The 27965-nt window shown below is 42.6% G+C and overlaps 2 protein-coding genes across 2 annotated transcripts in view; both read right to left on the minus strand.

The window, feature by feature from the left end:
- LOC132899619 (ephrin-A2-like) overlaps window positions 1-27965 on the minus strand; it is a 217518-nt gene that overhangs the window by 81254 nt on the left and 108299 nt on the right. The gene's annotated exons all lie outside the window — the stretch shown is intronic.
- The window catches only part of fam174c (family with sequence similarity 174 member C), a 301306-nt gene continuing 283591 nt past the window's right edge, over window positions 10251-27965 (minus strand). Inside the window, exon 4 of the mRNA XM_060941665.1 lies at window positions 10251-10269. The gene's annotated coding sequence lies outside the window, so the exon portion shown is untranslated. The remainder of the gene's footprint in view (window positions 10270-27965) is intronic.

A 27965-nucleotide genomic window follows, 5' to 3' on the forward strand; every position in this document is an offset into this window, starting at 1 on the left:
AGTTTGTTTACACTCTAAGCAGAAATGATTTTGTACAATTTACAAGTCCGAATTTACAAGCATCCGAATTTGTACAAAACGTTTTGTACAAAAGTTTTTATTTATCGAATCTGCAAAAAATAACAATAAAAATGCTCTGTTTCTCAAAATCCAGTGAATGTGGATAGAATACAACAGTTATTCCACTGAATCTTGTCGTACATGGCTTATAGCCAACTCGGTGCTACGTGCCTCGTTGGCTATCAGCTCATGTACGACGAGATTGAGTGGAATAACTGTTAAATATAATATTCAGGCTTGTAGTACTCGAGTCCAGGACTCTGACTCGAGTCTGACTCGTGCCCTAATTTTAAGGACTCATGACTTGACTTGGACTTGAGCACTGATGACTCGAACTTGGACTTGGACTCGTGCATTAACTGCATTCGGACTTGTAAATTGGAGATGAGGACTCAGATTTTTTCTTTATTTTTTGTAACATGCCATAATAATTTGGCATAAGATATTTATATCTACATTAATTTTTGTACTAATTTTGTGCAAGAGTGTCACACCTGCGCGCCTTGGCGCGTCATTAGATAGACTCTAGGGCGCGCTCCGGACAGCGCGTGCATCAAGCGGACTCTCGTGCACGCGCCGTAAACGACTTGCGCCTGCACAGGATTAAGGTGCTATCAGTGTGCCGATATAAAAACTGTGAAAACACACTTCCTTTGCAAAGTATTTACTTGCGTTGCTGATACATTACTGAGCCTTATTTCCTTGTTTGGTTTCTTGATCCCTGATTTCCTGTTTCTCGTCTTTGATCCTGCCGAGTCTACGATAGCCTGTTTGCTCGACCTATTGTCTGTTTCACCGTTTTACGATTTTGCCTGCCGTTCTGGATTGTTTGCCTGTCTTCACTTGTATTAATAAACACACCTTCTGCACTTACATCCGTCTCCCAACCATCTCTGACAGAATATGTCATACTCCCTGACAAAGAGAATGCACATTCACCTGCTCATACGGAACAAACTCATGTTAATGGCGCTAAAACAGCCGCCGTCAAATGGTGTGGTTGGAGTCTTGTTCTCGGACTCGGATCAATAGTGGACTCGACTCGAATTTTTTTTGAATGACTTGGACACATACATGTCAACCTTTGGTCAATCAAACCTGTATAACCAACCTCCAAAATCCGTATTTCCTTTATAAAATCCGTATAAGGCGCAAATTAAAATAATTTATTTAAAAATTTGAATGATAATTAACAATGATATATCCCAGTTACTTTTTATTCAATATTAATAACAATAAACCTTCAGAATGAATACAAAGCTCCAATGTTTGACAAAAACACAAAGTGTTATCAGCATAGTTACGAAGGAAATACTTCGTTGTTTGGAGACAGGTTTCACCGAGCGGCTATTATTCACCGAGACTTCATATTAGCCACAAAGTCAGGAAAATCTGTTCGTAAAATTACGTTATAATGACCAAATACAATGAAAAGTATTTTTCCAGTCTCACCTGTGAAAGGTAATCCCATGTGATCTCGTTTGGACGGTAAACCTGTTGGTACAGTTAAACGCAGCACATGAATGAGGCATCTTTATTCTCGGCTACTGTCTAGACGCTATACCAGAGACGGTTGAAGAATCTCCACTTTGCCACATCCAATATGGCGGCGAGGATGACGTATGATTCTACGCAGAAGGCGGCGTCTATGTTTACATATCTATGACTTCCCGGTTGGCGGGATTCTCGCAATGCGGTGTGCGCATGATCAAAAGTGGAACGAAGTCTCGCTACCACAAGATAACGCGCGATTTCATAAGACTCTTTACTGGCTGTCTGTGCTGTACAGTACGTTTGTAAATGTTATGCGCTCTTTTATCATCGTGGGAATTGATTATAGCTCGAAATAAATATAGAAGTTTTTTTAAAGAATCCGTATAACTTTATTTATACGCCCGTATACTACGTTTATTGAATCAAATCCGTATAAAATACGGACATTCCGTATAAGTTGACATGTATGTGGACATGACTCGGACTTGAACACTGGGGACTCGAGACTGGCCTTGGACTCGAGGTTTAGTGACTCTGATTTACAACACTGATAATATTTAGTTGCGTTTCCTTTGCTTGTGTTAACTGCATCAAGCCGGCAACCCACTGACATCCCCAAACTGGTGCATTCTTCTTTTGTGCTGCTTTTCCAGGCATGTATCACAGCTTCTTTCAGTTGTTGTTTGTTTTGGGAGGTTTCTCCCTTTATTCTTGTCTTCAGGAAGTGAAATGTTGCTCAGCGGTGGACCGTGACGCTTTCATCCCTGCCCTGTTGTTGGTGATGTCACTGACTGTTGTTTTTGGGTCTTTCTCCACAGCTCTCAATATTTCTGCCATCAACTGCTGTTGTTTTCCTTGGCTGACCTGGTCGATGTCTAGCTTACTAATACACCAGGGGTTTCTTTCTTTTTCAAGACATTCCAAATTGTTGTATTGTTGTAACAGCCATAGCAAATGCTTGTGCGATGGCTCTGATGGACTTTTCCCTTTTTCTCAGCTCAAGATGGTTTGCTTTTCTCCCAGAGACAGCTCTCGGGTCTTCATGTTGGTTTAAGAAGAAGAAGCCGCCTTTATTTGTCACGTGTACGCTCAAGCACAGTGAAATTCCTCTTCTGCATTTAACCCATCTGAAGCAGTGAACACACAAGTGAGCAATGAGCATACACACACATACCCAGAGCAGTGGGCAGCTATGCTACAGCGCCCGGGGAGCAGTTGGGGGTTCGGTGCCTCGTTCAAGGACACTTCAGCCCAACCTCAAGCCACGGCTGCCCCATGTTAACCTAACCGTATGTTTATCCTTTTAAAAAACACATCCAGTCTTTGGAGGCAAAACCCAGAGCTCAAATCAGGAATAGACTTTCTTTTAATAGGGCTATTATTTCAACAATCTACCCAACAGGGCACATCTGGGAAACAAGAAACACCCATCAGTCACATGTTCCACTATTTTTGATCACTTGAAAAATGTTTGGGTTCACACAAAGGTGCCAAGTTTTTTACCATGTCTAGATCTAAATTTTCTAAACACATTTTTTTTAAAACAAAATCTCAAAGCCATTTGAAATTCAGCCCAACTGTATGTCTCATTCTCGTCTCGTTATCTCTAGCCGCTTTATCCTGTACAGGGTCACGGGCAAGCTGGAGCCTATCCCAGCTGACTACGGGCGAAAGGCGGGGTACACCCTGGACAAGTCGCCAGGTCATCACAGGGCTGACACATAGACACAGACAACCATTCACACTCACATTCACACCTACGGTCAATTTAGAGTCACCAGTTAACCTAACCTGCATGTCTTTGGACTGTGGGGGAAACCGGAGCACCCGGAGGAAACCCACGCGGACACGGGGAGAACATGCAAACTCCGCACAGAAAGGCCCTCGCCGGCCACGGGGCTCGAACCCGGACCTTCTTGCTGTGAGGTGACAGCGCTAACCACTACACCACCGTGCCGCCTCCAACTGTATATAACGGTGCTAATTATCTTTGATAAGACAAACTGACTTTGGGTCAAAAACTTTTTTTGGCTTTTCACGGTAAAAAGCGAAAGCCGAAAAGATTATTAATTACAATCACGAAAGTATTTCGTCAGTGATTGACTAGCAACGGATGAGGAAAATCAATATCTAATTCAGTGTCCTAACATCAAATACATTTTTTAAATACATTCATGCATCCAATTCCCTCTGGTTTGCCAACGCCTGCTCCAGTTCCCCCCAAAAAAGGCATCAAAAGCTGGAAAGTATTTAATATTCCTGGAGCTGGTGCCATTCTTGAGCATACCCGAGAAGCCACACTTTGAAAGCGAACACCAATGAAGCAGCAGGGAGTGCCATGTTCACCAATAAGACGAGCCAATAAAGAGGAAACGAAATGAAAGAAATGCTACCAGGAGACATGCTAAAGAGGTGGAAAGAAAAAAGTGCGGGTTAGTGGCTAGGTGATAATAAGACAATAAAACCGTGTACTAAGAGGTCTTATGAAAATGAGTCACGATCTTTTTTCGATCACACCAAGCATGTGAACACACAGAAAGAAGACAGCGTTGTACACGTGACAGCCCTGAAGCTATTGAGTGCTGTTCCACAGGTGCTGACGGTGGTCAAGCATGTACAAAAAGGCCTCCTGATGTTTTCTTTTTTCAGAAAGTAGCAGCTCCGTGGTGGGTGCGTTCCACTTTAATGACAACCCCTTTCTGATTCGGCGAAAGCCAGCCTGGGCTGATGTGCCGAATTCACCCGTGGCCAATTAGAGCGACTTGAGATGGCCTGCTCCGGGTCCCAGAGCTGAAGCCACTGGAGAGGACCTGCAGCATGCAGGTGGGGCCACCGTGCTCACTTCCTCCTCTGTGCACGCTGCATGACAAAACAGCTCGAGCACAGCTTGCACAGCACAGCTTGAGCTGTTTTGTCATCCAGCGCACACGCAGGAGGAAGCGAGTACAGTGGCCCCACCTGTATGCCCTCTGTGCCTGGGTGCCACCTTGGGGCCTTTAAGAGACGTCGTGGATCCCTTAACACCCGCCCTCGTGTGACATGCACCCTGTGTCTCGCTGTAATGTTTTGAAAATACAACAACAGGCAACATCGCGCTGCTACAATAACAAAAATGGATCTGTAACTATAATTGCAGCCGTCTCATCTCCTCCAGATAAAACCGTCTCTGGAGAGGATCGTGTGTATGTGTGCGTTTCAGGGGGGTGCGCGCGAAAGTAAATAATCCAAATCAATTCAAGCCACATAGTTTATGAGATGCATATGAAAGGAACGTGCATTCAAATTAATGCTTGTAATTTCTCTGAGAGGCAGCACGCAAAGCGTAAACAGCGTAAATGGCTAAAATTACCCCAAAACCCGCCAAAAAAACCAATGCGGCCCACTAACGGCAGCCTAATGCAGATGAGTCTCGCTGCCGGCGTAACGGAGATGAGGAAAGCAAATATTGGAAGCATTTTTCGTCGTGACCATTACATGTTTACAGACCACGACACTGAGACCGATTGTTTTTTATTCGTCTTTATTTCAATATTTTATGCAATGGTTCACCACAAAAATACTGTGCAGTGAAAGAAAGGAGAACAGGATACAGACGCGTTACGCTGATGTTCCGTAACAGTTTCGACACACTGGACACAAGTACGGAAGATCGCTTTGTGATAAATATTTGTCACAGTAGACTTTTCAGAGACAGCACGACTACAAACTCTGATTAGAAGAAGCTGATTGTTGTAAATGATTATAAAATGTATATTTTGTTTGTAATATGTAGCTGTATTTGTTTATTTAATAACAGAAATATTTAGAATTTATTCTATCCACAGTCACTGGATGTGAGCAATCGCACGCTCTGATTGGCTACTCTACTACTAGGCTATCAGCTCATATACCGTGAGTAGAGAAAAACAAAATGGCGGTGCGTGTTGCTGAACCAACCGAGGACGAAATTTCATTTCATTTTTAACTCTACTCGAAAACAAAACCCCCAAAAATACAAAAAAGCAACAAAATATGGAATAAACGTATTTGATGGTAAGAACGTATCTTTTTTATTTTTCAAGTATTATTATTATTATTATTATTATTATTTAATTTTTCATAAATTGCTCCTGTCATTTCGCCGGTTTGTTTACATTCTAAGCGGAAATGATTTTGTTTGACAGTTTACATAAAGTTTTTTATATTCTGTTTTCAATTTTTATTTACTATTGTATCTGCATTTATTTACACTCGCTGGCCACTTTAACAGGAACTTGTTCTTGATTCTAAGATTCCTGTTCTTCACAGGACTGGAACCCAGTGTGCACTTCTGTTGTTGCATGCTGAGATGCTTTTCTGCTCATCACGGTTGTACAGAGTAATTATATGAGTTGCAATATCCTTCCGGGGCGGCACGGTGGTGTAGTGGTTAGCGCTGTCGCCTCACAGCAAGAAGGTCCTGGGTTCGAGCCCCGTGGCCGGCGAGGGCCTTTCTGTGTGGAGTTTGCATGTTCTCCCCGTGTCCGCGTGGGTTTCCTCCGGGTGCTCCGGTTTCCCCCACAGTCCAAAGACATGCAGGTTAGGTTAACTGGTGACTCTAAATTGGCCGTAGGTGTGAATGTGAATGGTTGTCTGTGTCTATGTGTCAGCCCTGTGATGACCTGGCGACTTGTCCAGGGTGTACCCCGCCTTTCGCCCGTAGTCAGCTGGGATAGGCTCCAGCTTGCCTGCGACCCTGTAGAAGGATAAAGCGGCTAGAGATAATGAGATGAGATGAGACAATATCCTTCCTGGCAGCTCAAACCACCTCAAATCTGGCTGTTCTCCTCTGACCTCTCTTATCAACAAGGCTTTCCTTGGCACCCATAGAACTGTTGCTTACTCGCTCTATGTTTTTTGTTTTTGGCACCATTCTGTCTGTATAAACTCTAGAGACTGCTGTGTGTGAAAACCCCAGAGATCAGCAGTTTCTGAAATACTCTAACCAGTCCCTGTGGCTCAAACCAACACGCATGCCACAGTGAAAGAAAGTCACACTTTGAGATCACAGTTTTTCCTGTTCTGATGTTTGAACATTAACTGAAGCTCTTGATTTGTATCTGCATGATATGATGCGTTGCGCTGCTGTCAGTGGATCGGCTGATTACAGAACTGCACCAAACAGCAGGTGTATATAGGGGTGTTACTAAGAAAGTGGCCGGGAGTGCATGTTTCAGCAACGTATTTATGTATTTTATGATTAGAAACATTGATATTAATGTTAAAATGTTATGTTTTTAAAATTTCATTATTTATTTATTTATTTATTTATTTATATTCTTAGAATTATGTTTGTATTTATATAATTAAAGGAGAGCTGAAGTCATTTTTAAACTTGCTTTATTTCTTAATTAACGTGTTATTCAATTACGTTTTCGGTTTTAGTAACCTTATATCGTGACTCGTATTGGCAACTAATTGCAATTAAATATTACACTTATCGGCCTATTCGGTTTTTAGCCGTGTCGAATTTAGTTAATTTGGTCGACGGCAGGCGTCGCTTATCCGCGCGATCTTCACGAGACTTGTGCGAGACTTCGAAACGTGAAGCGTCAGCCAGGTGTCAGTGCCGCCATTTTGTAAACTGTTTTCCAAACGAAATATTGTACAAAAACGAGTTTAAATGACGATCACTGCGTACTTTTTTCAAACTTTCCTGTTTGCTATCAAAACAAACAAAACTTCCGGCTCGATTACATCAGCATTCGAAAGAGGGCGTGCGCGTCTTTTGACGACGTTGGCAGATGTCGGTCACTTTGATTTGCACTGTACGTTTTACTTCCGTCCTACGATGTCTCGCACAGGTCTCAGAGAATCTCGTTTACGGCCGTCGCTTTGACATACGGACTGATACATTACAGAGCATATTTCAAACACTCATACCTTCCTATAGCGGCGACAAAATAGCGATCAAAAATGCGTTCCGATATTTAATAAAATGAGAGAAATAGAATTTTATTAATAAAAAATTGCCTTCAGTTCTCCTTTAAATTTACTGTATGCATTATTGTATTTTTGTTTATAATTTTTAAAAAAAAACTTTTTTTACATTGTCAGTTTGAAGTAAATTATTTTTGTACATATAAAAGATTTTCCATACCTTTATTATTATTATTATTATTATTATTATTATTATTAACGCAACACTACAGTTTTGCTAGCAGTTTCCTTGCAAACCCAAATCTCGTGATCACGATATCGCCAGGTCTAAACCAGAAATTATCGAGTTAAATACATTTGTAACAATTTTCCTTCTTCCTATTTATTACTCTGAACGATAGAAAGAACACAAAGTGAGTTAGTGCTCGCTGCATGTGGCCTGAGCAAGAAAACGCTTCACATTCCTCATCTTTAAACCCAGATGAATTCCATACGACTGAAACGGATATCAATGAGAATTGAGACTGTTTGTGCTAAATTATTACTGTGTACTTTATCTTCCTTCCATGTCAGTGAATGCAAATAAATGAGGAAACAGGATCTACATGTTTTTTTCCACACAAACAGCCTTTCACAGACTGTATTCACATGCAGAATTAATACATTTTTCAAACCGCATTTCTGCAAGTTGTGCACATAATCCGTGCACGCGGTGCCAAAGCTAACGTAACCCCTGCCAGTGAGACACGAGCCCAGATTCTGCTGGAAGCTTGAGCCGGTATGGCGTTACCAGGCTGCTCGCTTGCAGTGGCACATTCACACAACAGAATGGCCACTGGCACACAAATCTGCTTCCTGTCCCTTCGCCACCCGCACAAGTATCCGAGCAGCATCGCTTTAATGCTTCATCTGAACTCGGGACAAACACACAGCCGTCACTGTCAAAGAATTGCAAACATTTTTTTTATTTTTTTTTTTAATTCCTGCAACTCGCTGATGCTGAATTTATTCACACAGTGTTAAACAAAATCTCCTGGCTGTCTAATTTAAAACTCCAACACATCTGCTGTAGTACGCGTCTAAATGAGTATACAGCAAATCAAATATTACTGAATATCTGCCCAAGTTTATATTAGAGTCACTAATATGGATAGAAACTGGACTTCTCCTTGAAGCTGTGATGCTGAATTTTAAAAAAAAGTCCATTTCTGTTTAGAGAAAGCACTCAAATCTGAAAATCATAAAGGAATAAAGTCTAAAAATCTTTGTACTGAATGTGTTTTATTCTCTTCTTGTTGCTGTTAAACCCGAACACTTTGTACAATTTGTAAATCGCAAAAATGTACATCGCTTTGTGCCCATTCTGAATCAGTTTGTGTCCTTTTTGAATCAATTTGTCATTTCTTAATGACTCTGTGTCCTTTCTGAATCAGAGTCTTAATTCTGATTGGGTTTCTCTAAATTCTGAAACAGTTTTTGTCTCCTTTTGCTTTCTGAAGCAGTTTTTGTCCCCTTCCTGAATCGGTTTGTGTCTCATTTCTAAATCAGTTTTTGCCCTCTTTCTGAATCGGTTTTTGTCCTCTTTCTGAATCGGTTTGTGTCCTCTTTCTGAATCGTTTTTTGTCCGCTTTCTGAATGTGTTTTTTCCTCTTTCTGAATCGGTTTTTGTCCCCTTTCTGAATCGGTTTTTGTCCCCTTTCTGAATCGGTTTTTGTCCCCTTTCTGAATGGGTTTTGTCCTCTTTCTGAATCAGTTTGTGTCCCATTTCTGAATCAGTTTTTGTCCTCTTTCTGAATCTGTTTGTGTCTCATTTCTAAATCAGTTTTTGTCCCCTTTCTGAATCAGTTTGTGTCCTCTTTCTGAATCAGTTATTGTCCTCTTTCTGAATCAGTTTGTGTCTCATTTCTAAATCAGTTTTTGTCCTCTTTCTGAATCAGTTTGCATCCTCTTTCTGAATCAGTTTTTGTCCTCTTTCTGAATCGGTTTGTGTCTCATTTCTAAATCAGTTATTGTCCTCTTTCTGAATCAGTTTTTGTCCCCTTTCTGAATGGGTTTTGCCCCCTTTCTGAATGTTTTTTCCCCTTTCTGAATCAGTTTTTGTCCTCTTTCTGAATCGGTTTGTGTCCCCTTTCTGAATTGGTTTGTGTCTCATTTCTAAATTGGTTTGTGTCTCATTTTTAAATCAGTTATTGTCCTCTTTCTGAATCAGTTTTTGTCCCCTTTCTGAATGGGTTTTGTCCCCTTTCTGAATGGTTTTTTTCCCCTTTCTGAATCAGTTTTTGTCCTCTTTCTGAATCGGTTTGTGTCCCCTTTCTGAATTGGTTTGTGTCTCATTTCTAAATTGGTTTGTGTCTCATTTCTAAATCGGTTTGTGTCCTCTTTCTGAATCGTTTTTTGTCCCCTTTCTGAATGTGTTTTTTCCTCTTTCTGAATCGGTTTGTGTCCCCTTTCCGAATTGGTTTTCTGAATCAGGCTCTCCAAAACCCACCAGTGTTCTACAGTAATAGTCAAGTCACACTTGTACTGATGTTCAGTTAAATGTTCATTCAGTGCAAGCAACTGAGGAACTTTTAAAATCATACACTACAGTTTTAACAGTTTAAAAAAAAAAAAGACCACACAAAAAAATCATGGATCAGCACACATGGTGTGTAGTTGTTAGGTTTCCTTACACTTACACTACATGCATTTATACACAGTTATAGACACGACATCTTTTCTAAATTGTTTTTGTCTGCAGCAGCCTGTTCAAAAGCTGCTTTCCTTCAGGTACGAGTGAGTCAGCCAGCGTGAGTCCACTTCCTTAATCAGAACTCCCTTCAGTGAGCAGAGACATAAGAAGCAGCACAAAAATAAGTTAAAAAGTGCTGTTGTAATACAGTTTAATAAAGGGAATGATGATCATAAACACACACACAAAGTACACACACAGATGTATGCACGGAGCTTCCCATGGAGCGACAGGCCCCTTTGCCAAATTCTGTTTGTGCACAAGCAGCTCTCGCTGGGTTTCTCCACCCGCTGAAGATGAAAGTGTAGGGGGCTGAAACGTGAGCTCCAGATTCCCCATGCTGCAGCCTCCCATGGGCTCAGCAAAAACGTCAATACACTGCACCCAAGCACATCTAACACAGGAGGAGCTGCTCACACACACACACACGGAAAGAGAAACCAGCAACAAGATAACCACTATCGTGTGCATATAAAACCTTTTTTCTTGTGTCCTTAGTGAATAAATTGCAACAAATTAATGAGTAGAAATACAACAGGGACACGATCTTTAATGCAATTAATTATTTTGGTGGGAAACCAAAATAATATGAGTGTCGGAGAAAATCAGAGAAGCCATCTGGTAATGCTGGAATGAAAACACTGAGAAAGAACTACACTCTAATTTTATGACGTTAATAAAAATAAGCTCTGTGCTTTGTGTTTCACTGGATGGTGACAGCATGCGTGTGTGCGTGTGTGTGTGTGTGGAGGGGAAGAGAGAGGGACGTGACTGCTACTGAGGTAACGAGGCTGCCTAATGAAATGAGGGAGGATCTGCCTCACCGTATATCATAACCCACACCCCGCCCTTCATCTCCTCTCCGCGTATCATCTCCCATCATCTCCTCATCACTCACTCGCCCCATTTCTTCCGCTTCCATCCAGCCTTGGCGAGTTGGCCGATGTCCGCTCCTCGAAAAACACTGGCTCCTGGAGCCCTGGCTGGAGTTTCCCCTCATGAAAGCCCCATCTGCCTGCTTCAAACTCCCACCGCTCTTGTAACTGGCGCATCCTCAAGTGCCTGCTGCCTCCTGCCATCTGCCCCTGCCTGCCACAGACTCGCTGTTCAGCAGCTTCACCCACTCTCTCCGCATGTGTGTGCACACGTGCGCGCGCGCGCGTGTGTGTGTGTGTAGAAGAATTACAAGTCCTAACTTGACAGCTGTTTCAGCGGCAAAATGCGAAGATCTCGGTATTCCTAGACATCACGGAAAGATAGCAGCAACCACTGTGCATCACGTGCACAGAGGCGATAACTTTTAAAACCTTTCTTTGAGAGCGCGAAGTAAAAATCAAAAACAAACCCACCGCATTACACGTGCTGTTGTGTCGCCTCAAACAGCCATATGATTTACAAGGTATCAGAGGACTAAATGACCACTAGGGGCCTGGAAGGACCAGGGGCTTGCTTTTTGTGTGCCTGACAATTAATTATCCCGCTGCTAATGACGAAGCCTTGCCTGCTGAGAGAGGACTTTCGGCCTGGGAGGCCAGGGTCATCGAGGTCACAGGTTGTCGGGGCAACAGGTTTAGCCTGTAAATTCTGACACAGCACAAGCATACCTACGGACATTTCCAACCATACGAACATGCATCCCGAGCAGCTCTCACCGTTCCACGGCTTATTCCCACCGAGGATTTGATTTACAATTAAGCCACATGTGCTGTAAATTAAACCTGATGACAGACGGCTTGATTCAGAGACACGAGAAAACTTTTAATTGCAACGGATCCAAAAGGTGACTGTTGCTAACTCCAGCACGGAGCCAGAGGTTGAATTTATACCCGGTGTTGTCCCTCGGCTGCGGCTCTGAGGCAGATACGGTTTCGCCGCAGCCTCAGGTTTCCTAAGCCCCCATTCCCCATGAAAGTGGATGCTAAATTGCTGGAAATTACATGCATGTTGGTTGTGGATGATTTGGAGGCCAGGACAGGCAGGGGAACTGCAGCCAGGTTCTCTAAATTACAACTGCGTCAAAGACGCTGTTGTGCGCCAACGTGAGTGTGAGCTGACCGAATGATTTACACTTTTCCCTGTCACTTCGTATCACTTCACAATTAGGTCTTGCCCCTGAACACAGTTAAGGCCTATACCACAAAGTCTCCCCCCCCCTCCCTCCCTCCGCCTCCCCTTTTCCTTTTCTCGTCAGCCGTGTTCCCTTTGTCCAAGCTCATGCTCATGAGAGCAGCTGCAAAAGCTCGAGTGTGCCTCATTTCTTTCTTTCTTTTTTTTTTTTATGATGGGACTGACAGGATGAATCGAGTCCAATACGGATGCTAATAACACGCTGAAATAAGGCTCTGTTCTCTCCTGAAGTGGGGGGAAAAAAAAAAGAGCGGAGGCCATGATGGATAATTAGGCAGTACGGACACTGGAGCCGTTTTTCTAACCTGAGCAAAAAGCGTACCAGACATCTAAAAATACCTCAAAACGAAGTCAAGGATAGTGGGTCACCATCAATTTCCCTGCTTTTCCTCGCCACATCACGGTCGCTCAATTATTCAGTCGCGTAAACATGAATATAGCCTTGCCAAAACAGCAAAGGCTAAGCTTCGTCTCAATAAAAATGCTCAGAAAAGAGCTTCAGCTTTAGCACTTTACCCGATCAAAATCAATCTGTGAAATTATTTCACTTTCTATGCAACATCAGCCCTTTTCCTACAGTCTTCTGCCTAACAAAGCTTGACAATATTTGCACAACAGCCCCACTGATCTTGTGTCTCATTAAACCGAGTATTTCCACAAAGTGAAATTAGCGGCCCCTCGGCACAATTATAAGCCGCTGCCTAATGACGTTATGTGTTTGGCGACGTACGGCTCACACACTCCTCGTTAGGTAAACGAGGAAGTCAATTAGCGCAGTTATGGAGCGAGTCACTGGATCCATGACCCAGGAGGAACCGCGGCCTCCTTTATTTATTTATTTTCCCAAATCTGGGTCACAGAGATCTTTCAGTGTGGTGTTTTGGTGCTTGAATGGCTATCATCATTCCTTGGATTCACAGACATCTGTCAGAGGGAAGGCGGGAACATTTCACTGCTGTTTAACCCACTGCGTGGCCATGTCCAATCAATTGAATGTTTTTTCTCTCTCTCACAGAGGCGGGGTCATGCAGGGTGGAGTTTATCATGAGGACAAGCGCCTTTGATTGGCGCAGCAAGCCTCGAGCCTCAGACTTTCCTCGACCCCCACTGCCCTTCGCCTGGCTTCACTTCTGGAGTCCTTTTCATTTCTTCACGGTGCCCCCATTTCCTCCACCTCCTCTCCTCTTCTTCTTAGTCCTCCTCTTCCACCCTCCATTTGTTTGCATAAATAATGGAACGGCAAACGAGCGCAACCATCCAACTAGCATTCGGTTCTATTTTTCATCTCCGTCTGTGAATGGTGAGCCAGGTTTAAATGGGGAGGAGAAAGCCGTTAAGAATAAAAAAAAAAGAAACCACACACACACACACACACACACGAGAAAAAGAAACCAGAAGAATGATGTTGGCCAAGTTGAGCGGTTTTAACTACACACAGACACTGGAGAGAGAGAGAGAGAGAGAGAGAGAGAGAGAGAGAGAGAGAGAGACAGAGAGAGATATTCTTATTGGTTTCTCAGCCCACGTACAGGCGGCATCTGTCAATTCTGAAGCGGGGAGAATCGATCCACCAAAAAGAAAGGAACACATTAACGAAATGTCACTCGGCCCTGATTAAGGTGCATTCCACGGCCAAACTTCAACACATGTTCGACAAAGGAAAACACTTTTATATGAAACTTAACTTTATTTTTTCTTTCTTTTTTTTGTGGGAGTCTGAAGTATTTGGCTGTGAAAAAGTACTGGGCAAACCTTCTCCCATTATTAGTCATGACATTTAATTTCTTAAAAAGGTTGCACATGGTTCTCGCCTTCAAGCCCACTGCCAGTGACATGAAGTCTCGGGCTGAATGTTTCGTCAGCCGTCAAAGCCGAGCTCGCTGAGACAAACGCAGCCTTCGAATGTTCCGTTTCTTTGGCAAGAGCACTAGAACTCATGCTTGATGGAGTGACGGAGGCAGAACTTCGGACAGCACAAGGTCGTGAATGTTTTCCATGTTCCATGTGTGAGACCATTTCAACTTTGGAAGAAGGGGACTCGATATTTCACTTTTCACACCAAAAAAAAAACTTGAAACAAACTGCGCAAATAATGCAAGCTCTTAATCAGAGATAAATTCATTTCAAGTCGCCTACATGGTAAAAGCACAGAGTATGTACGGTAGATACATCAGGTTTCAGGTGCTTGATCGAGAGAGACACTCAGGAAAGACTTGTCTATCATTGAACCTCAGTGGGTTGTAAAAGTCAGGGGTCAATGGTATTGATTTGTAGCACCTCAGAGGCTGAAATTCAATTCTCGTAGCACCTTACCAGCTCATGACATACAAGAGAGTACCGGTATTTAGCAGAAACCCAAACAGTGGCGCTATGGGTATTTTTCCCCCCTGGTACCCAAAGCTTCTTCAAAGCCCTTCCTTCTTGGCTATAAGAAAACATCTCAAAATAAACCAGCATACTATACGGTCTGTCCAGGCATTTCTAAAGTACTGCTAGGGTTTCACTAATGTTTCTATATGCGCAATGGATAATGGGCTAATCCACAAAAAGGGACGGATCGTTTTACAGATAGACAAGAGGATTTTCCACCATCTTCCAGTCCATTTGTAGCCCGGGTTTCAAGATTTTGTTTCCTCGTACGCTCGCTCACGCAACAGGAATGAAGGAACATCGCATCATGAAATCCACGTCTAAGCATGTGCACGATCCGCATCTTTATTCAAATAGGTCTGTTTGCCGGATTTGTATGCAAGCCATTCTGGAGAGCTATTCAAAAATCAATGAAGTATGATGCAGCATTTTGCTGTCTGGCTGCACAGGTGAAACGAAACGGCCATTCTCAAAAATAAAACATGTTTTTCAAATCTCTCAAGGGAGAAGAAAAAAAAAATCAGGCTTTGGACCAATTCAAGTAAAGTTGCTTCTTGAAATATTCATCATATGCAGAGCAACAACAGATACCGTATATGCGATTAAACCATCGTATATTATTTATTTATTTATTAGTAATACTGGGAAAAATGAATGAATGGAGAATTTTTTTTAATAATCTCAAGTACCGATTCAAGTAAATGCTCTTGTATGAAAAAAAAATATATATATTCTGGAATATTTTCATCATCAGCAAATACGTACGAGAGCTTTTCTCTTCTGTGATCCGTTCTATGTTCCAACTCACTGACCGAAATTCACTGCGAGTACTTAACGTGTGTATTTTTGAGCCGTGTTTGGCTTTTGACCACCATGAGCTCCTTGGTGAGTACAAAGTTTGATCACGCGATGCTGTTGTAACCTGGTCCCAGGCCTCTACATGCCGTGTTTATGGGGGACCTTCGCAGAGGGGAGTCATTAAAGCAGAAAAAGGGCCTAAAAGGGAAAGAGAGAACATGTTCTTGCGCCAGACGTTCGCAAGTAACTCAATCTCATCAGGGCTTTACGGCGAGAAACGCAAGGGAAAGAGAAAAATGTCCTTGCAGAACACATGCCGTGAGTATTATTAAATTTCAAGTAATAACAGAATCACATTTTATCTCTGTGCTAAAAGGTCACCCTGGTCTTCGTCATCAGGTTTCGAGGAAAAACAACAAACCTTTCAGTCAAACGTAGGATTCTGAGTGTAGAATAAAACTCAAGTCAGCCTTTTACATGCAGAAATGGTACAGCACTCCATCGGTGGCTCACGCGTTAATACATTTTAATGGCTACAAATCACATTTTCTATGCGGCATCAAAAATACAGTTTGTGCCTCTCACAAAGTGACAATGTGTAGCGGTAAGGTTACCTCTAAAGTGTCCTGAACTACAATATTTAAAGGGGGAGGAGGGAAGGGGGGGTGTTTGAAGCCCCTCCAAACAGCAGGAGTAGGGGATTTGTTCTGCTTGGGCGCACCGCTGCTTTATTCACATAACCCCTGAGGTGGCAGCCTGTCAGCACTGGATATGGAAGAAAAATCAAAGAGGCTGGACAACAATAAAACTTCCCTGTGAGAAAGCCAATCATTTTCCCATGTTGTGTTTGCATACCGAATTACATTTTTCACTTCTTTTTTTTTTTTAGATTTTTCAAAAAAAAAAAAAACCTTCTGTAAGCATTAGCATTGGTGAAATTTAAAAAAAAAATGCAAACAATTTCTTTAAATAGCAGCAAGCCAAAATAACAACATCTACATTTTTTGTCTTTTGGGAAAAAGTCCAAAGAGCATTCAAAGAACGGGTTTGGAAAGTTCAAAACGATGCCCAAATCCAATTTTAATCAAATAAACCTCAGGATTAAAAAAAAAAAAAGCCCACAAAGACCTATTTGGTATTCATTCAGTAAACCACAGCTTGGCATTTTCGACATTTATATTCATGTGTATTCCATGAACATATTTGGTTATGTCTTAATTTATGCATAAATTGATATATATATGGCAAAATAAAACTAGGAACACAAACCACTTTTGTTTCCTTATCTTCTACACATAAGAAAGTTAAAGTTAAAGACACTTTGCTGTGTGAGTCATGAACAAAGATTTAGTTCCTCTTGTATGAAAATACTGCAGTTTTTCAGATATTAAAATACACACACACACACACACACACACACACACACACACACACACACACACACACACAAAGAAAACTGGCCACTAAAGACAGCACAATCTTTTTTTTTTTTCCCATAACCAAAATCTAAAACTCAACCCCATCGATTTTCACCGCACTATGTTCAATTCAACTACTGAAATGTCTGAAATGGTCGAGCAGACAAGCAGGCATGGTGAGTTTTCTACCTCTGTACTCCAGTTTCCCTGTTGCAGCTCTTGGCCGTGTTGTGGTCTGATCACACTACGTGAGTGTGTGCACTTATCACTGGCTTGCCGCTGCTGGGATTACACACCACAGACTTGTGGGAGCACAGCTCCAGCCTTGTTAATCCAATCACTCATTAAAATTTCATGCAAATCCCTCAGACAGATGCAGTCACAGGTGGCGATTGGGCCGATTAACACACAGAGTGAGAGAAGCTCCAGTGTTAGTGGAGAAAGCTCCTGAAACGTGATCTGTGACCAGTTGATGAAGGAAGAACAAGTCAATCTTCATCACTCATTTAAAGAACATTTCAGGCCTCACAGTTCCTGTCAATTATAGTGCTGAAAGTAATAAAGCACGTTACTGCACCATCCCAGTCCTCACTACACCTCAGTCCTCAGTGCATCACAGCCCTCACTACGCCCTGTTCCTCAGTACTCCCCAGCCCTCATGACCTCAGTCCTCTCTACACTTTTGTCCTCACTATGCCTCGGTCCCAACTACACCCTGGTCCTCGGTACTCCCCAGCATGCATGACACCTCGGTTCTGACTACACCTTAGTCCTCACTACTCCTCAGTCCTCACTATGCCTCGGTCCCAACTATACCCCGGTCCTCAGTACTCCCCAGCGTCCATGACACCTCGGCTCTCACTACACCTTAGTCCTCACTACTCCTCAGTCCTCACTATGCCTCGGTCCCAACTATACCCCGGTCCTCAGTACTCCCCAGCTTGCATGACACCTCGGTTCTCACCACACCTTAGTCCTCACTACTCCTCAGTCCTCACTACGCCTCAGTCCCAACTATACCCTGGTCCTCAGCACTTCCCAGCGTCCATGACACCTCGGCTCTCACTACACCTTAGTTAGTCCTCACTACTCCTCAGTCCACTCTACACCTCAGTCCTCACTATGCCTCGGTCCCAACTACACCCTGGCCCTCAGTACGTCTCAGTCCACTCTACACCTCAGTCCTCACTACTCCTCAGTCCCAACTACACCCCGGTCCTCAGTACTCCCCAGTGTGCATGACATCTCAGTTCTCACTACACCTTAGTCCTCACTACTCCTAGGTTCTCACTATGCCTCGGTCCCAACTACACCCTGGTCCTCAGTACTCCCCAGCGTTCATGACACCTCGGTTCTCACTACACCTTAGTCCTGACTACTCTTCAGTCCACTCTACACCTCGGTCCCAACTACACCCCGGTCCTCAGTACTCCCCAGCCCTTATGACCTCAGTCCTCACTATGCCTTTGTCCTCACTATGCCTCGGTCCCAGCTAAACCCCGGTCCTCAGTACTCCCCACCGTGCATGACATCTCCTTTCTCACTGCACCTTAGTCCTCACTACTCCTCAGTCCATGCTACGCCTCAGTCCTCATTACACCTTGGTCCCAACTAAATCCCGGTCCTCAGTACCTCCCAGCATGCATGACATCTCAGTTCTCACTACACCTTAGTCCTCACTACTCCTCCTCAGTCCTCTCTACACCCTGGTCTTCACTACACCTTGGTAATCACTGTTCCCAGGGCCACACTACACCATGGTCCTCATCACACCTTGGTCTTCACTACATCCTGGTCCTTACTACATCCCAGTCCCACAGGTATGTTTTAGACCAAGACCAAGTCACATATGAGACAGGCATTAAGCTGTGGTGTGAAAACTCATGGACATGCTTATTAAATGCACTCTGCGAGTCTGTCCTTTCTGAGCAGCCATTGAATAAAATTCTATTTCGGCAGAAGCTTAAAAAAAGCTCAAAATGGTTTAACGGATGTAGTGTCTCACTAATCATTTGCCAAAGATAGCTTTAAAGCTTCTGAACTTTTAAACACATTATCCCTATACCATGCAAATTGCCTTGAAACTAAAACAGTATTTCAGCTATCCTCTATCCCGCCTTACCGTACCTGTTATTTTGTAGCTTTTCAGGAGAGGATTTGCAACAAATCTGACTGAAAGGGACCACGACAGACAGCATATCTGCAGTTGCCTGTTAAATAATTAGCTCAGTCAAGACTTGACTCTGTAGAGGCATGAAGAGTTTGGAAAGGGGGGCAAACCTCTTCAACAGCTGGGCACCTCTAAATGAAAAGCTATGAATGCCCTTCAAAAGCCCTGACCATTATGAATGGTTCTGTGTGTGTATGCCTTTGGCATGGGAGACATGGGAATCGATGGAAGCATCTGTTGAGTGCCGCCGGTTCCAGATGAGTGCCCATGCAGCTTAGCAACCGTCCCAGTGGCCCCCGTTATGACCAAAGGGCAGCCAGATCGGGTCCCTTCAAACCTGTTGCCAACATTTGGGTAAAAGATAGTGTCCCCTGAGGCAAAGACAATGAAGCTGGCTCAACAGAAGCTGCAAAGCTTGGAGCCGGAAGACACTGTTGTTTAGATGGTCAAAGGTCAACCCTCTGAGACCATCTAGCAGGAATCTTCATCAGAACAGATGAATCCCCTCGGATGAGCGCCATCTTGTATTCTACTACTACTGCTCCTTGCTAAAATTTCTTCCTCCCTGTCAGATAGTTAAATGGTTGGCTTCCTGTCCTGAGGTTGGACCTGTTGAAGCCGAAGCTCCTCGGAGGGTAATTACCAGTTCAGAGGCGCTTAAGCAGATTTGGGGTCTGGGTAAGTAGACTCCTCTTTTTTAGGTTCTTCCTTCTCATGCTGTCCCTCATCTGAACCCAGGGAGGATGGGAGGATCCCAGACTCAAGATAAATGAAGAGAGAGCAGTAAAAAACGTGAGAGATACAGAGCCAGCATGAGATTTGGCTTCAGGTGTCCATTCATCACTGATTGAGGCTGATTACCAAAACCATGCTCTCGACCCACAAAGGGTAAACGCGTAAAAGATTTTCACCACATGAATCTACTCTGGATTTATTTTATGGGGATTCGACAGCGCTGTTGAATTCTCAGTTCTGATTATTGATAGGTATTGATTAATTTTCTACTAAAGGTTTATATTAATGTGCTCATTAACATTTTATCATGACTCCACATGAACAGATTTAACAAAATGTATTTATTTATTTATTTATTTAACAAATTTTCCATTCATCCATTATCTGTAACTGCTCATCCTGGGCAGGGTCACGGGCAAGCTGGAGCTTATCCCAGGCGACTATGGGCGAGAGGCGGGGTACACCCTGGACAAGTCGCCAGATCATCGCAGGGCTGACACACAGAGACAAACAACCATTCACACCTACGGTCAATTTAAAGCCACCAGTTAGCCTAACCTGCATGTCTTTGGACTGTGGGGGAACCGGAGCACCCAGAAGAAACCCACGGAGACACGGTGAGAACTCCACACAGAAAGGCCCCTGTCGGCCACTGGGCTTGAACCTAGAACCTTCTTGCTGTGAGGCGACAGTGCTAACCACTACACCACCGTGCTGCCACATTTACTAATATGGTGAAGTTTTCTGGAAGGAAATATTTATTTAGCATTTTTGAAGGAGTCTCCAGTGTCAGAGGTAAAACTGTTCCATTCAGTTTTCCAAAGTGGGAAAGTCTTCAAGACGCTTTGCAGTTTCTCTAACATTAGAAGAGACGATAACTGGAACTAACTCGTTTCAGAGATGTTCCTGAACATAAACGGATAGAACGCATTAAGCATCATTCTTGAATATGGCACGACACCACTTCATTGTTCATTAACTTCTTATTTATAATGCACAAAACTATTAAACTCTAATTCTACACTAAGTGGCCTCAGCTAAGAAAGTGCAAACACACACACACATTATCACTAAAGCACAGCAATAAACATATTCATGCTTTATTGTCTGCAAAGATAAAAAGAACACAGCCGCTCTTCCGAAGGCCGTCGCTTCCTACTTTTCCATACTTTTTCCGAGGACTTGTACCGTAAAAGTGCTCTGAAATATCAATAGTAATTCATCCTCATTTAAAACATAAGACCATATCAAGACCATTTATGTCGAGTGGCATACAAACCCTATTCCGGGATAGACTTAACTGGATCAGTAATAATTGAATCACGCAATATCAGTGCAGAGAGAGCCTCTTACTATAGAATTATTAGCAGAAGTGCCTGGTTTCTTAACATCGAGGGACAGCAGTTGATTAATATGAAGTACTCAATATCACCCGCAGTTGATTACACGGCAAATGGGTGCTCCCGTCATGACCTGAAACAACTCATTTCCAGCACCTGCTTTCACATAAATTCACTAATAGCTGAGTGAGAATGGAAAGTACCTAACCCTGTCAACTTTGGCTGGAGCTGAAGACTTTCCCTTGCTCTCAAGTGACACTGAACTGAATTGCATATGACAAAAGCAAAGTAGTCCAAATCAGAGAGCAATGGGATAGTGCAGGAGAGTCATTCATCTTCATTTCATGGTACACAAAAGGAAAAAGGAAGAAAAAAAGCAAAAAAGAAAGATAAATGTGGGGGGAAAGTGTAAACAATATGTGAAAATTGCGCAGTTTAGCAAAGTCGCTGAAAAATAGTTCAAAACTATTTCAACCTGGCTGTATTGTCGAGCCTGTTCTGAGTTTCCTCTATTTCTATCATTTCAGCGGAATGAAACCACGCACACACACACAAGCAGGATTGCTAAAAAATAATTATAGATCTCTGATGGTGGAAACACAGCTAACTGACATATCCTTTCCTGGAGCAGCAGTGCTATGTAAACACACTTGCCATCTATGCATAAAAATACACAATACATGTGCTTGTCTGCATGACTGAGCATATTCAGCCCATCAGCATCCCACTGTTCATCTCGTGTGTAGAGAAAGACCCGCTACTGGACTATAGAGCTAAATGGGTCCTTTCCTCAGGAATAAATAGACCGAAAACCAACAGAGTTTGGGCACTAGGCTCCATCTGAGTCAACAAAACTGTTTGAGCTCCAGACACGGAGTTTAGACCAGAGATGGTTTCGCCTCCTCACTTCTGTACCAAAGATCCACTGAACCATTTCAGGTCACACAAGAGTTCCAGCGGTTCGATCTTTACGGCTCAGTGTGTGGACCACACATCCTTTAAGCATCCACAGAGAGCACCAAGGAGCTAAAAAGTACAAGCGTTAACACTGGAGATTTGTCTTAAAGCAAAGAAATAAAAATACAATTTATCCGTGCTGTACTTAAAGAACACAATCTGCATATAATACGTGGGTGGACAAATCAATATCCGTGTGCCTAGGATAAGCAGACTCTGTCTGGGTTATTAGTGTAGGAACATCTAAAGAAATGCTGTAGATCAAAAACGGCTTAGAAATAATGAAATGAAATGTTTCAATATGAATAAAAAATTACTATAAACAGTAAGCAGTAAGCCGTAATAAATGAAACAAAGTCAGTATTTGGTTTGAGACGACCCTTTGCTTTAAAAAAAAAAAAAGCAGTTGTCTGAGGTACAGTGAGTGCAGTTTTATACGGAAATGAGCTGTAGGTTTTACCGAGCGTCGTACAGAACCAGCCCCAGTTCTTCTGCACACTTTGACTGTCACACTCGCGTCTTCATTTTACCCCAAAACCCTGCAGCCTTCATTATGTTTTCTTTTTTCATCTGAAAAGTGCTCTCTTATTGCAATATTGACTCGATAATGTAAAAGTCATAAAATAGAAATCTATAACAAAGTTTGTATGTAAAAATAGGGTGCGTAAAGACTTGCACAGGACTGTATATGTATTTTTCATATAAGCCAAACAGGTTCAAAGTCCAGCAAAAGAAAGGAAAACCTACTCCTTATGACCTTCTGCAAAACAATATTATAACAACAGGCCTCGTTTATTAAGCTACAGTGGTGCTTGAAAGTTTGTGAGCCTTTTAGAATTTTCTATATTTCCGCATAAATATGACCTAAAACAACATCAGATTTTCGCACAAGTCCTAAAAGTAGATAAAGAGAACCCAGTTAAACAAATGAGACAAAAATATTATACTTGGTCATTTATTTATTGAGGAAAATGATCCAATATTACATATCTGTGAGTGACAAAAGTACAGTATGTGAACCTTTGCTTTCAGTATCTGGTGTGACCCCCTTGTGCAGCAATAATTGCAACTAAACGTTTCCGGTAACTGTTGATCAGTCCTGCACACCGGCTTGGAGGAATTTTAGCCCATTCCTCCATACAGAACAGCTTCAAGTCTGGGATGTTGGTGGGTTTCCTCACATGAACTGCTCGCTTCAGGTCCTTCCACAACATTTCCATTGGATTAAGGTCAGGACTTTGACTTGGCCATTCCAAAACATTAACTTTATTCTTCTTTAACCATTCTTTGGTAGAACGACTTGTGTGCTTAGGGTCGTTGTCTTGCTGCATGACCCACCTTCTCTTGAGACTCAGTTCATGGACAGATGGCCTGACATTTTCCTTTAGAATTTGCTGGTATAATTCAGAATTCATTGTTCCATCAATGATGGCAAGCCGTCCTGGCCCAGATGCAGCAAAACAGGCCCAAACCATGATACTACCACCACCATGTTTCACAGATGGGATAAGGTTCTTATGCTGGAATGCAGTGTTTTCCTTTCTCCAAACATAACACTTCTCAATTAAACCAAAAAGTTCTATTTTGGTCTCATCCATCCACAAAACATTTTTCCAATAGCCTTCTGGCTCGTCCACGTGCTCTTTAGCAAACTACAGACATGCAATGTTCTTTTTGGAGAGCAGTGGCTTTCTCCTTGCAATCCTGCCATGCACACCATTGTTGTTCAGTGTTCTCCTGATTTTGGACTCATGAACATTAACATTAGCCAATGTGAGAGAGGCCTTCAGTTGCTTAGAAGTTACCCTGGAGTCCTTTGTGACCTCGCTGACTATTACGCGCCTTGCTCTTGGAGTGATCTTTGTTGGTCGACCACTCCTGGGGAGGGTAACAATGGTCTTGAATTTCCTCCATTTGTACACAATCTGTCTGACTGTGGATTGGTGGAGTCCAAACTCTTTAGAGATGGTTTTGTAACCTTTTCCAGCCTGATGAGCATCAACAACGCTTTTTCTGAGGTCCTCAGAAATCTCTTTTGTTCGTGCCATGATACACTTCCACAAACATGTATTGTGAAGATCAGATTTTGATAGATCCCTGTTCTTTAAATAAAACAGGGTGCCCACTCACACCTGATTGTCATCCCATTGATTGAAAACACCTGACTCTAATTTCACCTTCAGATTAACTACTAATCCTAGAGGTTCATATACTTTTGCCACTCACAGATATGTAATATTGGATAATTTTTCCTCAATAAATAAATGACCGAGTATAATATTTTTGTCTCATTTGTTTAACTGGGTTCTCTTTATCTACTTTTAGGACTTGTGTGAAAATCTGATGATGTTTTAGGTCATATTTATGCAGAAATATAGAAAATTCTAAAGGGCTCACAAACTTTCAAGCACCACTGCACATACTAACTTATTCATAAATTGTTCACTGGAGCATTTACACAAGAAATGGAATATTCATGAAAATCCTCTTGGAAAAATTCGTGAAAATCGTTTCGGAAAAATGTTCACAGGTACGACTCGTGCTCCTGAGCGTGGCAAGTTAACGCATAAGAAGGCCAACTCATGTAAACGTCACTTTATCAGCTATGAATGATGTGATTTGAAAGGATTAGTTCGCTTTTATCAACGGGTTATGCATTCGAGTTTTAAATTTCTTGTTTTATTATGTTATTAGCACACGCCCTTATCCAGAGCGAGTTACAGAAGTGCTTTGAAGTCTCTTACACATCATCACGCTAGTTCACTTGGTCATGCATTAAGAATTCCATCAAGAACTTTTTGTGAAGACGTGTCATTTTATATTTAATTAAAATGTATGAAAAATAAATCAAGTGAGCCGAAACAAACCCGTACATTTGGACAAAAACTAGTATACAAGCACACAATAAGTAAAACACACCCTTTCCTTGTTACCTCACTTAATTGACATCTAATTTACATTTTCTGAAATGTATCTCTAGATTTTAAGCGACTCGTGTGCTCTTATACTGAGGAATATTTCTCACTGGTATAGAAGTGAGTCAAAATGACTTCCACGTCTGCCTTTGTGCCTTTTCTTGCACTGTTTAGTTGTCATTTCGTGGTTCCAGTCCTCTGATGCACTTTTTTTTTTTTTGTAGCTACCACAAAATGCAAATGAGCTGGGTCAGGAACACGCCTTGCTTCTTATTGGTGATCAACATACGCATGAGTCCAAAGAAAATCCGCTTTTACGAAACTTTTCTAGATCTGGTGAAACGTTTGAGCTCGGTTTAGCTTCGGCAAATATTTACACACAACTTTACTGAAAGACTGGTAAGTGAGGCCTGGTGTCTTTACAAATTTATGATGCGAGGACAGAACACAACAGCTGACTGCAGAAACACTGACTCACACCTTGCTGACATTTTGTCGAGGGCGTCAGCATTTATTCATTTGTCCTACGTGACAGCTTTATTCTGTTCCTGTCCATGGTGAGTCCTGAATCTTGGAAAAATTGTTAAATCTGACCCTGTGTCCGAAATCGCTCCCTACTCACTACACAGTGGACTATATGAGTGAGTTCGCCATTTTGGGGCGGCACGGTGGTGTAGTGGTTAGCGCTGTCGCCTCACAGCAAGAAGGTCCTGGGTTCGAGCCCCGAGGCTGGCGAGGGCCTTTCTGTGTGGAGTTTGCATGTTCTCCCCGTGTCCGCGTGGGTTTCCTCCGGGTGCTCCGGTTTCCCCCACAGTCCAATGACATGCAGGTTAGGTTAACTGGTGACTCTAAATTGACCGTAGGTGTGAATGTGAGTGTGAATGGTTGTCTGTGTCTGTGTGTCAGCCCTGTGATGACCTGGCGACTTGTCCAGGGTGTACCCCGCCTTTCGCCCGTAGTCAGCTGGGATAGGCTCCAGCTTGCCTGCGACCCTGTAGAAGGATAAAGCGGCTAGAGATGATGAGATGAGATGAGATGAGTTCGCCATTTTGTAGTGCTGTCCGAATGTATAGTGAGCATTATTACACCTTATATAGTGCACTCAAAGTATCCCACAATGCACCGTGAAAAGTAGTGTACAATGATGGTCACTAACCAAAGCAATATATTCTATCATGCGTTGCGGTCGCGCTGAAAGAAATCAAATTAAAAGTCTCAAATTTGATTTAATAAAAGGCAGCGGCAAAGAAGAAAGTATTCAGCCTTGATTTAAAAAAAAAAGAACTGAAAGCTGCAGCTACTTTGTATTGATTAATGAGGGAAATGCGCTCAGTATAATATGGATTTATCACGAAAATACACGCGTGTATTTATTATTTTGAAAACCCACCAGCCGCCTGAGCTGGCACGTTTTAATTGTGCGACAGTAATGACGTAAATACCGGTACCAGCGCGACGGACTAGTGTCCGAAAGGTTTTTTTTTTTCCTTTTCCATTTTACCAATGAGCTCACTATACAGTCCTCTATAGTCTGAGTAGTGAATGAGTGAGTGGTTTCGGAAACAGAGATAAACTCATTTCAATCCCTTTGTTTGTATTAACGCACTTAACTAGCTAATTAACTCACCATACAGTTATACACATACGGTAGCTCGCACTTTTACCTCATCAGTTTCCAGGAAACCAAAATACAGTTCTGGACAAAACACTGGCGCTTTTAGTTGGTAGGTTTTCGATAATAAATCTAATAATATTGTCAACACATTTGTGGCATCATGGCTAAACTTCAATAATAATACTGTAGATAGAGTAATTAAAAAAAAAAAGATTCAAATTTCTTTGTTAAAGGGGAACCGAAGTCATTTTTAAACTTGCTTTATTTCTTAAAGGGGAACAGAGGGCAATATATAGAGTAAATATAACAATAAAACACACATTAACGAACCTTATTCAAGACTTACAAAAGCTTTTTGTTCTAAGGTTGGAAAGTTATAGTGTTTTGAAAGTAGCTCGAGCAAACTATTTCCGCAGTTTGAACAGCCCGCCATGATATTAATTTTATCCAATCAGAATGCACGTTCATTTTCTCTGCGTAACACTCATGACGTATGTATGTGCCCAGTTGTGTTGGCTCATTGAGGTTGGGACTAGCACGTGTGAAATACCTGTTTCTGCCTCTTGCGACGATTTCGCAAGTCCACGGGTGGCGCCTCTCTCATTGCAGCAAATAAATTCTGCTGGACTCGTGAGCAACTCCACGTTACATTTTCCGCACGAGCACCACGCCGTGTCACCTGCACGCAGACGCTCTGCCCCACGCTCGCCACGCCCATGGTCAGCATCAGTCTCATCCTCGCCGTCATCCGAGCTTTCTTCTCTTATTTCATCACCGGAGTCGAGAGTACCTCTCCTAGCTATTTTAAGTTCGTTTCTTAAGACAAGGATTTTTTAAGATGTTACCTTGTTGACAGTTTCGGCGAGAATCTTCCGCCTTCTTCAAAACAGTCACCAGATGTGTCCTGGAGGAGCGACCTGACAGCAGGAGGCGTGAACTACCTGTCAAATTGGGCAGGACGTTCACGCCTCCGTAGCGTAACATCAGCTGATAAGGCACGTCACCACTCGACATCTGGTGACTGTTTTGAAGAAGACGGAAGATTCTCGCCGAAACTGTCAACAAGGTAACATCTTAAAAAATCCTTGTCTTAAGAAACGAACTTAAAATAGCTTTAATAGTTAGACATAATGAACTTCCACTACATAGTACCTCTCCTAGGTTCAAACTGGTACCCTTCTAAGCCATGGCCTGCTTGCAGTGTGTCTTGCGGGATCTCTTCGTATGATTCGACAGAGCTGTCGCTTTCACTTGATGCGCCCGACGCCATGATTACACGCTTATCTCCTCTATTTCGGAGAGTTCCGCTAGTGCAGTGGGTAGCGCTGACGTCACGG

This window comes from Neoarius graeffei, chromosome 15 (genome assembly GCF_027579695.1).
Source record: "Neoarius graeffei isolate fNeoGra1 chromosome 15, fNeoGra1.pri, whole genome shotgun sequence".
NCBI classification, from domain to species: domain Eukaryota; kingdom Metazoa; phylum Chordata; class Actinopteri; order Siluriformes; family Ariidae; genus Neoarius; species Neoarius graeffei.